General features: G+C 39.9%; 1 protein-coding gene across 3 annotated transcripts in view; it reads left to right on the forward strand.

The window, feature by feature from the left end:
* Positions 1 to 13,792, forward strand: part of GPR176 (G protein-coupled receptor 176) — a 52,579-nt gene that overhangs the window by 18,281 nt on the left and 20,506 nt on the right. Inside the window, exon 1 of one of the 3 annotated variants that reach the window (XM_067296626.1) lies at positions 2,852 to 3,279. The exons of the other annotated variants lie outside the window; for them this stretch is intronic. The gene's annotated coding sequence lies outside the window, so the exon portion shown is untranslated. Of the gene's footprint in view, positions 1 to 2,851; positions 3,280 to 13,792 lie in introns of those variants that run through there. 3 annotated transcript variants of the gene reach the window in all.

Genomic DNA, 13,792 nt, shown 5'->3' on the forward strand with positions numbered 1-13,792 from the left:
ATTTGGTGTTAGCAGTTCCATTCATACTAAAATGAAATTAATATTGAAATGGTCTTTTGCAGCTGATAAGGGAGTACCAGCTGTCCTTGGACAGGATGACACTTGACTTCAACTGGTACATCCTGGGAACAAGCATATTGGTGTGCTGAGGTTTTCTGGTGTTTAGCCTTATTAAGTGAAAGGGGCTGTAGCTACTTGGTTTAATCTGGTAGTACAATCTCTTCCCGGGCCTTGATACTTTTATCATGAAACTTCTTTAACATCTTCAATGTCGCACACAGATACAAAAATAGAAAATGGAAGGAAATTGCACTGTTGCCTGTCACTGCTTATTTCTTTTACACATGTTGTCCAGTACCTTACGTGCTTTAACCTTTGTAACCCTAAGGGCCTTCAATTTGCAATTCTGTCTCCTGCCTTTCACCCAAGCTGCCCTGGCAGTACTTCTTGTTCTCATGCGGTTGTTGCTGTGCTGTTACTCTCGTGGCCTCGCACTTGCAAACCCCAATACTGCTCTTCTGATGGGCTCCCGTGAGGAGAGGTGGCCGCCAGCATGAGAATCCTCTCTTCTTTCCTTTGCCTTCTCCTAACCCTTGTTTTGTAACCTTTAGTTTAACTTTTGGGGAAAGGCAAGTCTTAGTGAACACCAGAGTAGATAGCAGCCATTTAAATATCTGATAAGCATTTCCCAATCATATACAGACACAAAGCTTAGCAACTTATGTTGCAGACCATGCAGCCCTTGCATCTGATCAGGCATGATCCAGGTAGGGCTAATAGTGTCGTAAGTGGGGAAAAAACAATAGGAGATTTGAGTGGGTCTTGAGGAAAAGTATGTCTTACTAGGGAAAAGCATGGAGGAAATCATCCTTATCATCTTCACCATCATCACCCGCTCAGGTGGCAAGGACAGCCAAGGAAGGATGCTCGTCCTGGGACCTCATCGCTTCTCCTTCTGCTCATTGTTGGGGAGAGTTTTTTCCTTTCCCTTCTTTCTCTCCTTCTCCTTTGTTTTCATCCCTAAGGTAACTTTGAGGTCAATGTATGCTGTCGGATATGGGCCCTGAGATTAAATTTTTGTGGATGTAAGCTTGTCTCAACATCCTCTGTGCAATAAATGGAACGTGCTCAGACACCACAAAGTTTCTGAAATCTCTGGTCTTCCTAGAAGCTCTAGCTCTTATTTCTTTTGGGACAGAAAATTCTGCTTACTCTTCATTTTAGTCCTTTCATAGATTTATTTGAGGTAGGCTTTTATTTTGTGTTTTACAGATACGCTTTAAAGGCTGTAAATATTTAGTGCTCTAAGCATCATTCTTACTGCAGCTTAAAGACTCTTTATAAGGAAGGTTTTATGGCATTTTTGTTTAATGTGATTGAGCTCTACACTTGCCAAAATCCTCTGGAAGTTTTTTTCCATGACAAAATTACCTTTGGTATAAGAATATTTTGTCCTGACACTGTAGCACTCTGTCTCAGGCATTGTCTTGAAGGAAAAGAGATACCTAAGGATTCACACCTTGAAATTAAATCTCTAGCATAGCTAAGTCTTGACCTATTAAATGCTCTAAAGATGAGCATCACGTCTTTAAACTAGCTCTTGAAAATGAGAGAGAAATTCAGAGACATTCATAAAAATGATAGGTAATTTAGAAATTCCTGTATTAATGGAGATTTAAATCCAGCCTCTCAAATGCAAAGCCTGGCAGGAGCTAGTGTGGAGAATCCCTCTGTGTGCCTCAGCCACTACTGAGGTCCTAGAGCTGGAAGCAGTCTTGACTCTGGCAGTGGGAGAGGACCGAAGCCTTGTAACAGGGACAGAGTGTGAAGCAGATGTGGAGGTTGCTCTTCAGCAAATTAAATCTGACAAAATGTTTATAGTGGCCTCCAGAAAAGATTAATGTAAAGTTGGACATTTTTTAATTAGATGTTGAAGTGTGTGGAGAATATTAGGAGCTACTATGATGAGTTTTGACTAATGAGTTTAAATGTTTTTGCTATTTTAATATCTCTTGTTTCTCCTCAAGCATGTGAGGTTGTGATCATATCTCAGTCCTCTACAAGTCAAGACTGTCATTTGTTTTTTTGCCTTAAGAATTTACTTCATGTCTGTGAGGCTTCTACTTTTTACAGGTTTTCCTTAGCAATGTCTTGAACTGATTTACTGTCCTTTTTTTCTTCCCTGACTTAATAATTTTAGTTAATTTTTAAACTGGAGATGAACTTGGGCTGTGTAATTTGGATCCATATTCAGAATTGTGTTTCCCTGGTATTTGGAAGCATTCAACATCCCTATGTAAGTCACTCTTCATTTTGACTGAAGTTGTCTGAAAAGCTTATAATTTAGATTTCAAAAGTTCAATGAGCAAGCAAACAGAACAAGGAAGTAGAGTACGTGAAGGTAATAGCAGAAAGAGCAATAGTTGTCATGAGCATCTATGTCCACACTTCAGAAACTGTCAAAAATGACTAGTGATTTTTGGCTGTCTGTCCTGAGAAGCCATACAGATGGATGTTTGCCATCTTCAGAATATCAGGCTTAAGGTGTCACCAAACAGAATCACCATCTGCTCTTGGAAGACTGAGCCATAAGTGACTTTCCAAAGGTAACATGGCTAGTTAGGCAACCCAGTGATCTTGTCTCAGTTCTCCTGTTTCTGGTCTCTCAGTCTAGACAGTGGCCAAGCTGTACCTCTGGAAGCTCTAGGAATAATATAGTTTTTATTAAAACAAAAAAAATCCATACAATTTTTATTCTGCTTCAGCTAAGCTATTTTTAAAATAAATTCTGATTTGCAGAATGATTGGAAGAGTCTTGATTAGAAAATCCCTGCTGGCATGTGATGGGCGAGTGAAGAGTTAACAGGACTGAAGTTTGTCAATTGATATGCAGAAGAACTGATAGCACAAGAGCTGACGTGCACAAAGCTGCTGAACAGAGGACTTAACAGGACTAAAGAAGTCTACCAACCGATATGCGCAAGGACTGACATGCGCAAGGCTGCGGAATGATTAACAAGACTGGAGAAGTGAAGTCTGCCACCTGGAATCTGCACGGACCCCCGGGGAGGGAAGAAGCAATACGGAGGTGTTGTGGTCTTGCCTCGCTAGCAGGGTCCCCCCAAGCAGACAAACAGACAGTCCTGCGATTGCGAAACTTGCAAAAAGTCAGCAAAAGCAGTGTTTGCCCAGAGCCCCAGCCGTATAAAAAGAGACTTGGGAGCTAGGAGAGTTTGAGCAGGGACGGAACGTGACCTGATCATCCTCTCCGGCTGGACCGTGAGTATCCCCCCCCCCCCCTTTTTCTGGGGCGCTGGGTTAAGGTAACTCCTCGAGGTTGAGAGTCCTCTCACTAGGAGAGTGAACAAGAAAGCTTTCAAGTAGGGATAAGCAGTCCTTCCAATTAATAATGCAGTAATCGACGGTTTCAGGTTATCCTTTCTAAATTAGTAGCTGATGGTTTTGTGTTATCCTTCCTAAATTAGTAATCGCATTATTTTAATGGATGTTACTAATCCAAGAACTTGTGTGAGGAAATAAACATCTTTTTTATTATTATTATATTACTGTCTCAGTCGTTGCTATCGAACCTTCATAGCATGACAGCGTGACAGCATGTGAGTGCTTTCAGTTATTCTGATTAATTGGATACTACCACTGCATGGAATAATTCTGCTGTGACTTGGGGAGTCTTTTGAACAATTTGCTGCTGCTCAGGGATTCTCGAAAGATTGATTACAAACTGTGACCATCTCAGGAGAAATCATTCTTTGCTTTTTTTTTTTTTTTTTTACCTCTAACAGTTGCAAAACCTGTAAAGAACTGGAATAAAGTCTGAAATCTGATTGTAGATATGGGGGTGAGTTACAGAAAATTACTTTGGTCCATGGAGAAGGCGCAGTCAGACTGAAGAGTTTCCCCTCGTCTCCTTGTTCCTTTGATCTTTTGGCTCTTTTGCTTTGTTGCTGAACGTCCTGAGTACAGTCAGTGTTAAACTTTTTGAAAATAGTCTTTTTGACATGATAACTACTACAATAGCAGCATATAATAGGAGTCACAAATGCCGTGTGTTAGTAGTCAACAGGGAGCATTAAATTATAGACCTGTACTGCAGAAATACTTATCCAAATAATGCACACAAGAAAGTGCCATGTATTTTAATGAAGCAGTGGAGAACCTGGGTTTGATCTTATGGATAAATGGGAGCTTTTGCTTTGTTACATTTAACTTTCCTTTGTATTAGGAAACCAGCCATAGAGATAGCTACCCCAGGTGGGATGGGAGGAGAGGAAGCTTTGCTGCTCAGCATGAGTAAGGAAGCTGCTTACAGGCCAAGAGCTGCTCCTGTGTGAGAGTTTGTTCAGCCTGTTGTCTTTTCAGCTCCTTTTAAGAAGGAAGAAAGTGGCTGGACACAACCTTTAGTCTCTTTAACTGGAGAATAAAGTGACATAGCTCCAAGGTCCATCCATGAGACAGGGCTGGAGATGGGAGGCAGATGCACCTGCAGCACAGCTCGGGCCAGGACTGGGTGCCTAGGCTCCAACTTACTGCAGCTGCTGGACCCGCGGGCAGGGTGTGGGTGCTGGTCCCAGGTCAGGCCGGTCACGGCCAGTAAGGCCTACTGGTGTACTCAGGGCCCTGGTAGACAGCTTGTGTAAAACTTGCTTTTGCACATAATTTTAAAGAGTGTGTGTGCAAGATTAATACATGATATTATGTCTGTAATCCTACTCGGAGTGTTAGTGGCAGTGTCTAGTGCTTCTCTGAACGCCTTTCGGGCAGATAGAGGATGGCCCGCTTTCTGCCTTTCTTATGCAATGCCTATCTACATGTACTGTTTAAAATGCCAAGAAAGGTGGTAAGGGTGGCCGCTTGCTGAAAACCCAGCAGGCAGCGTTATGAGATCTGGAACTATCTTCACTCTTCCTGCCCTGCTCACTCGGGCACAACAGGGGAGAAAAGGATACTCTGCTCTCAGCAGCGTCTTGCATCCTCCGGTAGTTGGTAACCAAAAACCACTGAAATCTCTGCGTAGCTGTCAGCACGTGCAGCGCTCGTCAGTGCTGAGCACGGACTCACACGAGGCGGGTTTGGTACCCTGGGATCCCCCTGGCGATGGTGAACAAAATCAGTGCTTCCGAATAGTGATGGTTCCTGTGCTGCACCTGGCTGACCGTTTTGTTTCTTTCTCAAAGACCCCATTTATTACTATGAGTGCAGAGAGAGATTTCTGTGCTCTGTCATGTAAGAAGCTAAGTCTTATTCAAGGCAACTGGTGATGCAGAAAGTTATAATGAGGTGCAGAGAGATAGGTGTTGGTAATGTTTTAGCAGGAAAGAGGGAGGGTCCTTTGTTTTGTTTTGTCCAGAAAAGAAGTAGTTTAATTTACTGTCAGCTATTACTGTGAACAAGTGTTTGGGTAAACAAAGCTGCTGGCCACCCTGTTTTATGGGATGTTATACCAGGCCGTGTGTTGTTGCAGGTGTTGATTTGGTTCTAGTTCATGGTAAGGGCCTTGGTTACTTTTCATAAAGATTTTCATAGGAAGATTTATAGGGAAATCAGAGTGACCACAGCAAAATGTTTTCAAAATATGGTAGAAAAGGTGCTTAGAAGTCATAGACGTGACTTTTTAATGGAATAACCTTTCATTTGTTTGCTGCTGCTAACAAGGAGAGTAGCCTGTGTTTGTTGTAACAACTAAGTTCAGAATTATTGGCAAATCCAAGTTTTACTTTATAGATCCAGCTTGGACCTCAAAACAGTAGAAACAAGGAATGCAAATTTGTTCTGATTTTCCTTGAACAGACGAGCAGATGTCAGGAAACTTGGTGTTGGTCCTGGGGTAGCAGGAATGCTCTGGCCCATCTATGTGGACTCAGGCTAGAGGGGAGGTGTGCTGAACGGTTTATCATCATTCACATCCAAATGTGTGAAGTCATGGATGTGATTTATGCTAAAGCAACAAGCACTCAGGCTCATCACGACCATTTGTTGGGCCACGGTAAACAAACTCTTTGTGGCATGGTGCAATACTAAAAAGGGCTGATTTTGCAAGATTCTTTTTTTTCCCAGCAAACTAATGATGTAAATATGGCAAGATGTTATTTTGCCAGATGCAGAGTGAAGAATGTGAGAGATTTCCCTAATATATTTGATTGTTATATGTTCCCCTGTGTGTTTAATGTATTTTTTGCTAAAGATCACAAAGGGGTAAATCAGTTTTATCTGCAGAAAGCCAGATACTCCAGATGATTCTCCCACTGGTGCCAAACAAACAATGCCATCGCCCTGGAGTTTTACCTCCACCTGCTCTGCCTGTGGACTGTGTGATACTGTGTGGAGGCAAGTGCAGTGATAATCCAAGTACAGAAAATTAAATGTGTGGGAGTAGAAATTTTCAGGTAAATATGCTGGAAAGTGCCCTATCATTCCATCAAAATGAATGGGAGAACTGTGTATACACTGCAGTGTTGATGCATCATCTGTCTGAATGACAGAATTATTAGAGCCTCAAAACTTTGCTTTGAAGATTACTTAGTTTTCGTATTTGTCATAAGCTCAGCTTTATTTTGCATTTTGTTTACTTGCATTTCAATAAACATAATAAGTATCCTGCTGGGTTTGTGTTAAACCTGAAAAGAGCGAGCCCTTGCAGGTAGACATACAGGTCAAAGAATACTGAGATCCAATCCTCATGACTAGGAGAGGGCTGTCTGTATGCCTGAAAGCTTGTCTTTTTCTCCCCCCCCAACTTGTGCAATCAGCTTAATAAAGGCTATTACCTCCCCTAACATTCTTGCTTCTCTTGTTACCTTTCAAAAACTGTTGTTCTTGTGGGTGTGTGTTATTCCGAAATGCTAGCATAAAGCAAGATTAGGTTTTTCTCTGTTTTGTCCTCTGAAGAGAGACAACGCTTGCATGCATGGAGCAATTCCATGAAACGAGCATGAGCAGTCCAGTATAGCTGGAGTACTGGTTGTTGAAAATGTGTAGAAGAAAATCTGTGAATGGCTCAAATAGGGGAAAAAATGAAAACAAATAGTAAATTGAATTAATAATGTTTGCAAACACACCACTGCAGAAAGAGGCTACATCCAGAGAAAATTTTTTATCTACTAGTATCTATTATAGCCAACAAAAATGGCATGAAAACAGTCTTTGTAAATCTCTCTGTTTTCAAATGTGATACAGAATTACTATAAACAAAAAATAACCCTAAGACTATTTATGTGGCTAAGAGGAGGAGGTTTGCATTTCTTTAATGTTTGTTCTGTTTCCCAGCAACATGAAATGGGTAAAAGTTATCTTTTCATCATTAATAAGTTAACAAAATAAATGTTGGAATAGAGGAAAGGGAGTAATTTTAGTGCCAGTTGCATTGAATTACAGTTTTTATGTATTTTTAGAGCAGTGTGAGACCGTAATTGTATTATCAGTATTTGCCTAATAATATGGTTGAAGGAAATAGCAATCTAACCAGGCAGTGCCTTCTGGTTCCTCTGGCAGACCGCAGGGAGGACGGCTGGGGTATGTCAGCGCTGATCACGCCACAGCCGAGCTCGGGGATGTGAGGGATGAATCACTGACACAGGAGTCGTCTGCTGGCAGCTTGGGTTAAGTCCTCTGTTGCAGAGAACCTCCTGTAGCTTAATCAGATGCTCTGTGTTTGTGCCTCTGGGAGGCTGAAGCTGCATTTTTATAGACCCATCAGAATTTGAACTTAGCGTGTGTGATATGCATGTAGGGGTAATCTCTTCCTCTTCCTTTTTTTCTTGGTATTTGAGAGGAAGAAGCTGTCTCCCTCTTTCATGGGTAGCATTACTCTTATTTATTGACCTAACCAAAGGGTTGGAAGAGTAGAGGAAGAAGTGTAAATCTCCTTCTTCTCTTCATTCAATTATTCGTAACAGGGTGAATTAGAGATGATGCTTCAGTCCTGTTTTCCCCATCACTGCTTGTGACACCATCTCAGCAGGAAGGAAAAGGGTAGTTTTGTGCTTGGGTTTGTCTAAGTAAACACTGGGACAGCTGAAGCTTTTGACAGTGGCCTGTTTGAAGGAAGAAAAGTGGCTTCATGTCTCAGTTTTGCATTTTGTTTTATTTTTAACTTTTCTAAGTAAGTTCCTTTATAATGTGACTCTCCTTGTGTGTCCTACAGAGACTCCATCACCCAGCAAAGGAAAGCTGGATATGAAATATTTTGCAACTATTTCATAAATTAGGCAGCCTGGGATCACCAGAATGACATAAAAGGGTATATAAAAATGCTTCCCAATTATATCTACTCATTTCAAAGGAATGGAAATAGTCCCGTTAGTGTATGGCATTATAAAATTTGTTTTTAATGTCCATTTTCTTTGTTGGAATAGCATTATCAAATTGCATTAAAAACATACAGCTATGAAAGAGTAGTGCCTACCACTGATGCTTGTAAGGGAGTTCTCTGTTAAATACCAGGGGCATTTGTGGTATATGTTTTCAAAGCATTGTAGAAGATTTAGGGATATGACTGGCATTAATATTGTAATGAGGAATATGGCAGAAATCTTTGGCAAAGCATTTGGCCTGGGTGAGTTGTGTGTTTTTTTTTTTTTTTTTTTTTTTAAGGTATCAAATACCAGACTCTTTGCAAATTAGATCAAAATAATTGATGCATTGTTAAACTTAACCATATAAAATCAGAAAAGGCTGTTGACATACTGGCTGTATTTGCTGCTCCATACTGCCAGATATGGCTTTCAAGTAGACTATGAAAGGGCTATTCAGTAACAATAGCTATTAATGTATATACAACTCTAATATTGCATTCACATTTTTTGCATTCATGCATACACTAGATGCTTTAGGAGATATTTCTTTAACCATTGAAGTTATCAGTTATGTCTCTCCCTTAGCATATTTTATCAATAAAGCTTGAAATGCTAAATAAACCCTTCCATCCTTGAAATACCAGGAGTTTTTGATTTCTTTGCTGTAGGGATGCTTTGAGGCATGAACCAAAAATGAATAATCTTCACTAAAAATAATTTTGTTAAAGTCTGGGAAGTGCCTGTATGTCATGTAAATTCTGCTTCCTTTAGGAGACAGGTGGGAGACCATGGTTCTCCTCAGTGTGCAGGTCTGCTGAGCTGCTTACAAAAGTAATTTTAGAATGAGTCAGGCCTAACAACATATTTTTGAGTTCTTATGTAAGGATATTTTTTTGCATCATCATACTGCTTGTTTTTGAAGTTAAAATTTTACAGAGGTAATTGTAAACTCTCAGTAAAATGCTCTGAATTTTTTGGTTTTGTCTTTCAATCTGGATCAGCTACTGTTTTAATTCCAAGTTTCTTAGAGGAAGGACTCCTGTAAAATTCGGTTTTGTAAAGTTAAAAAAAAAAACAACTGATAACAGAATAATATTATACCCTTGGAGCACAGACCACTTTTTCTTCTAGGATGTTTTAATAGTAGCCCACTACTTGAAGTATGCCGAACTCCTGTGTGACAAATTAACAAAAGCTTTTTCTGTGCTGTCTTGGAAGACAGCAATTTTCCAGGCACTAGCAAAATATGCAAACTTAATCTTGCTCTTCATATTCCCCCTGAAGAGCACAATATGTGTATCTGTTCCTTTTTTAAGGTAATAGGACTAATCATATAACTGTTACTTGAAAACAGGCATATGAGTTTTGCATCCAGACAATGGGAGTCACAAAGCGGAAGGGGCTTCATCCATTAACTGGACAACTTTTCCTTCATGGAATTCATGTAGTACCAAAAATACAGCTCCAACACAGAAGACTAGTTAAACTATGAGCTTAAAACCCAAGGAGAATGCATACCTTTCTTTTTAAATTTGTGGAGCTTTTGAAGTTCTTCTAGTGAGGATGCAAAACGTTACTTTCATTTTGACCCTTACGTTCCCTCGTAGGCAATGCTATTGCAAAGGTGGAGCCAGAAGAGCAATGAATTGCAGCAGCGAAGTGTTCGCTGTTGTTAATTACAACAATCGTTGCTATTCTTTCTCAGTAATCAGCTTGCCAGCTTCTTTTGCAAAAAATACTGTTTTCAAAAATAATTCTGTAACATAGAGCACCATACTCTTTTGCAGAAGTGCTTTGGAAATGCTAATCATTACTCAGGTTCCTAAGATGTTCTTAAACATCTTTTGTTCCTGAAAACAAATCTGTGGGCTCAGAATGTGAACATCTGCGTGTTCACATATGAATCTCCCAGCCCTGAACTGGAAGCTCCAGTTTGGCAGATGAGGTAGCAATTTTTACACTGAGTTGGACTTAGATGTTCTACTGTTATCCCAATGTTTGAGAATTAGGTACTTTTCCACAGTCACATTATTCGCATTGTGTCTCAAGGACAAGACCTTTGTTACCTATTTCTTCCTCTGTGTGCAACACACACCAGAAAACACTTTGGATTTATATCCACTAAGGCCATTGCAAAGGAAAAGCCTAAGATATAGTGGGTGTTGTATCCTTCATAAATGTAGTAGTAAAGGTAGTACACAGGAGGCTGAGTGGTAATGAAAGAGTTTTGTTCTGAGCATTACAACTCTCTGGTTGTCCAGCTATCATCAATAATACTGAACCTGTAAGGGGTGGTTATTGGAAAGATATTTTGTCTCTTTGTATTTAAGATATTTTCAGTTTCCGAGCTACAGACAGAAGCTGGACTTTTGTAATCCTCTTGGGACTTTTTATGTACTATGTTATTGAACATGTTTTCCTATATTGGTATTGTCCTGCTACTCAGTAGTAACTTGTCTAAAGAAATGCAGTGTTGTTGTTTATCTTCAGTGACATGAAAAGGTGTCCTGCTTTTTATGTTGCTTGGGCCAGTTCTAACTAAACCTCCCAGAGTCACTGAGTTTTGTGGTGTTCATTAGAAGAAGCTTCTTACTGATTTGAGCAAATGAGAAGTTGAAGTCTTTCTAATTCACTTTGGTGAATTTTCCTGTTATTGTTATTATTTTCAGTGCATTGCTTTCTCTGTTCTCTCCCTGCTTATCCTCTTCTGCCCTGCTTTTTCTCACATTTTTTTCATGCCTCTCATTCCCCACTCTGGCCTCCGAGTTCTCTTCTGCTCTTATTTTCTTACAACCCTTCCATTCTCCCTCCAATGAGCGTAAGTTTTCTTTTCCCAATTCCTTTCCTAGCATAGGGAGGATGTGAGTCTGCCAGTGATCAGTACGCAAGAGATGATTATGAAGTTCTGGGGATGCCAGCCGTATCTTTGTACTTTCTGCCTGGCATCTCAGGCGAAGGAGACGGTTACCAATCAGGAACCACCAGTCAGGAGGTATGAGGAAAAAAATGCCTGTGTTTGATTATTGAAGCAAGGCAGCAGATTGTGGGCAGAAGAGTAAATGCAAAAATCTATGATTCATCTTGCTAATTTTCATAGAGCAACTCATCAAAGCTTAAGAGTCCTGCTGAAATAGCTGGTGCTCCCCATATGCTCAGTATCAGCCAGGATTACTTCCTGTGGCTCTCTGACTCACGCAACTGAATAAATTACTTGGGATAGTTACAAGAAAGGGGGTCCAGACTCAACTGTCATCTGTGGCTTGTTGAGTTTGTTAGACTTTCAGTATTTATTCTTTGGGAAATGATTTGTTCTTGTCACTATTACTGATTTGATTAGCTTGGATGAAGATGATTGTTATTTTATACTGATTGAGAGGTCTCGAAATTCCTGATAAATTAAAAACCATTCTTAGTCTGCACAGGAGCAGCTCAGCTCTTTGTAATTGCCTGGGGAATCGTTCATGTTTGGGTGTGTTTCGCAACAGCAAACAGAAAAAGTATTTCCCTCATACTGAAATAGGTGTAGGTTTTTTGGCATACATTTTTGCTGCTACTTAATCTGCAGAAGTTAAGAGTAATTGCTGGATTGTTTTTATCTTCTGTTTGTTTTTTCCCATACCGTACAGAGGTATCTGAAACGTTTTCTTGTGCTGGCTGAGAATTCATGATTTGGTACAAAAGGGGAGCAAATATACAAATGTATTGTGTGAGCATTCCCAACTACTGGGGCATTGTAATTTTTTGTAGGAAAGCAAAAGGGAAGAAGCAGAACTGTAACATTTTGAAATATTGGTGAGAAATGTAGAAATAGGAAAGGCAATTACTGAAATATAAATAATACATACCTTGTTTTATAGTGATAGGTTAAATATTTAATAAGCAGAGGTCAATGACTGTGACTAACGTGTTGGTTATCTGTGGCTATTACTGCCTGTGTCACTGATGTGTGCTGTGTCATTGCCCATGTGTAGTTCTCTTCGGAGGAAGAGATAGGATATTCAGATGTGGTTCTGGTTTCTTACAGTGGATGCCGTCCTTTATAGGGTTAGTTCTGTGCTACCTATGTGTTAGCTCCATCTAATTCTACATGCATATGGCTAATACATGATAGACTTTATCAGGTTACGTGCATTCAGCAAGATAATGACGTCATTTTCTAGTTTCAGAAAATGAAAATAGAAACTAGTTTCAGGTCACCTTGTTCCAGCTTTGTGTCAGAATTTTTCATATCAAGAGCAGTTTGATTTCAGTAAGCTAATAATACATCTAAAAATCCCATATATCAGCAGAAAGATTCTCCTCAGCTGAATATATCATGAGGGAGTTTGGGTCAGCCCATGCTAAGGCATAAGCCTGTGTTAGCAGCGCAAAGAGACCTTTGGCAAGGTTTTGGCAATGTTATGGCAGGTTTCAGCATAGAGTATCATCTGCTGTGCCCAGCAACTTATGAAGTGCAAATATGGATGGCTAATTGTATTTATAACACTTGGGAGGAAAAGGAGACTTACAGTAAAAATGACAGTATTATCTTTCTTTTCCAGCAGGGCAGTTAATGATAGATTGAAAGAAAGTTAAAAAAAAAAAAAAAAATCTTTCCATTCTTTGGGGAGTAGTATAGCAGTGAAGAAATGTAATATTTTGAGGAACTAAAATTGGATTTAGAATAAATACTCAATTTAAGGATTTTTTTTAATTGAGTGTTGTTTTGGGGTAGATATTATGCAGTTTACACAGCTCTTCTTGCCCTCAGTACTAATTTATTGCCAGAGAACGTCCAAATCTAGAGTTTTAAAATCTTTTATTCTTAAGGCCAGGAAAAATTTCACTGTTTCTTTAGTTAGTCTAAGTGGATCTGATTCCCTTTACTTAGTCAGTCTTGGGCACTCACATGTCTTTTTTTGATACTGAGTCATCAATCTTGATTAGATTAAACAATCCTGTTGGCCTTGCTGAGGAGATATAGAACATGGATCAAGCTGAATTTCTGGCCCTTATAATAGAAGGGAAGCTTTGAGCAATAGTATTAGGATTCCATGGTGTTTTTCATGAGGACATTCAAAAGAAGAATGTTGGGGGCCCATCCCATTAAACCCAATGAGTTTCTGGGTTTAACAGTGCTGCGTTGCAGTGAGAACCTGAGAATAGCAGTGTCTTTTGCTGGGAGGATCTTGAACAAATACAAGGGAACGCTGTTGCTGGGAGAGGCTGCAAAAGTGAAAGGAAGCAGACAGGAGAGCAGACACTACAGAAGCCTTAGCGTGATACTGCTCTGAATGGGACACTAGGAAAAGGAGAGGGAGGAAATTCTGGCAGAGTCCCAGATGAGAACTTTTGATCAACAAAATCTCAGATTTTACTTCAGGGCTGTGTAAGTTGTTTGGGGAAAAAGAAAAAAAGATACAAAAACTATTGTCTTGATTTCAATCAGGCCAAAAATGTCACCTTGATCTTGACAGCAGAGCACCTTGCCTTTTTCAGGG

Source organism: Apteryx mantelli, chromosome 4 (genome assembly GCF_036417845.1).
Source record: "Apteryx mantelli isolate bAptMan1 chromosome 4, bAptMan1.hap1, whole genome shotgun sequence".
Taxonomy (NCBI): domain Eukaryota; kingdom Metazoa; phylum Chordata; class Aves; order Apterygiformes; family Apterygidae; genus Apteryx; species Apteryx mantelli.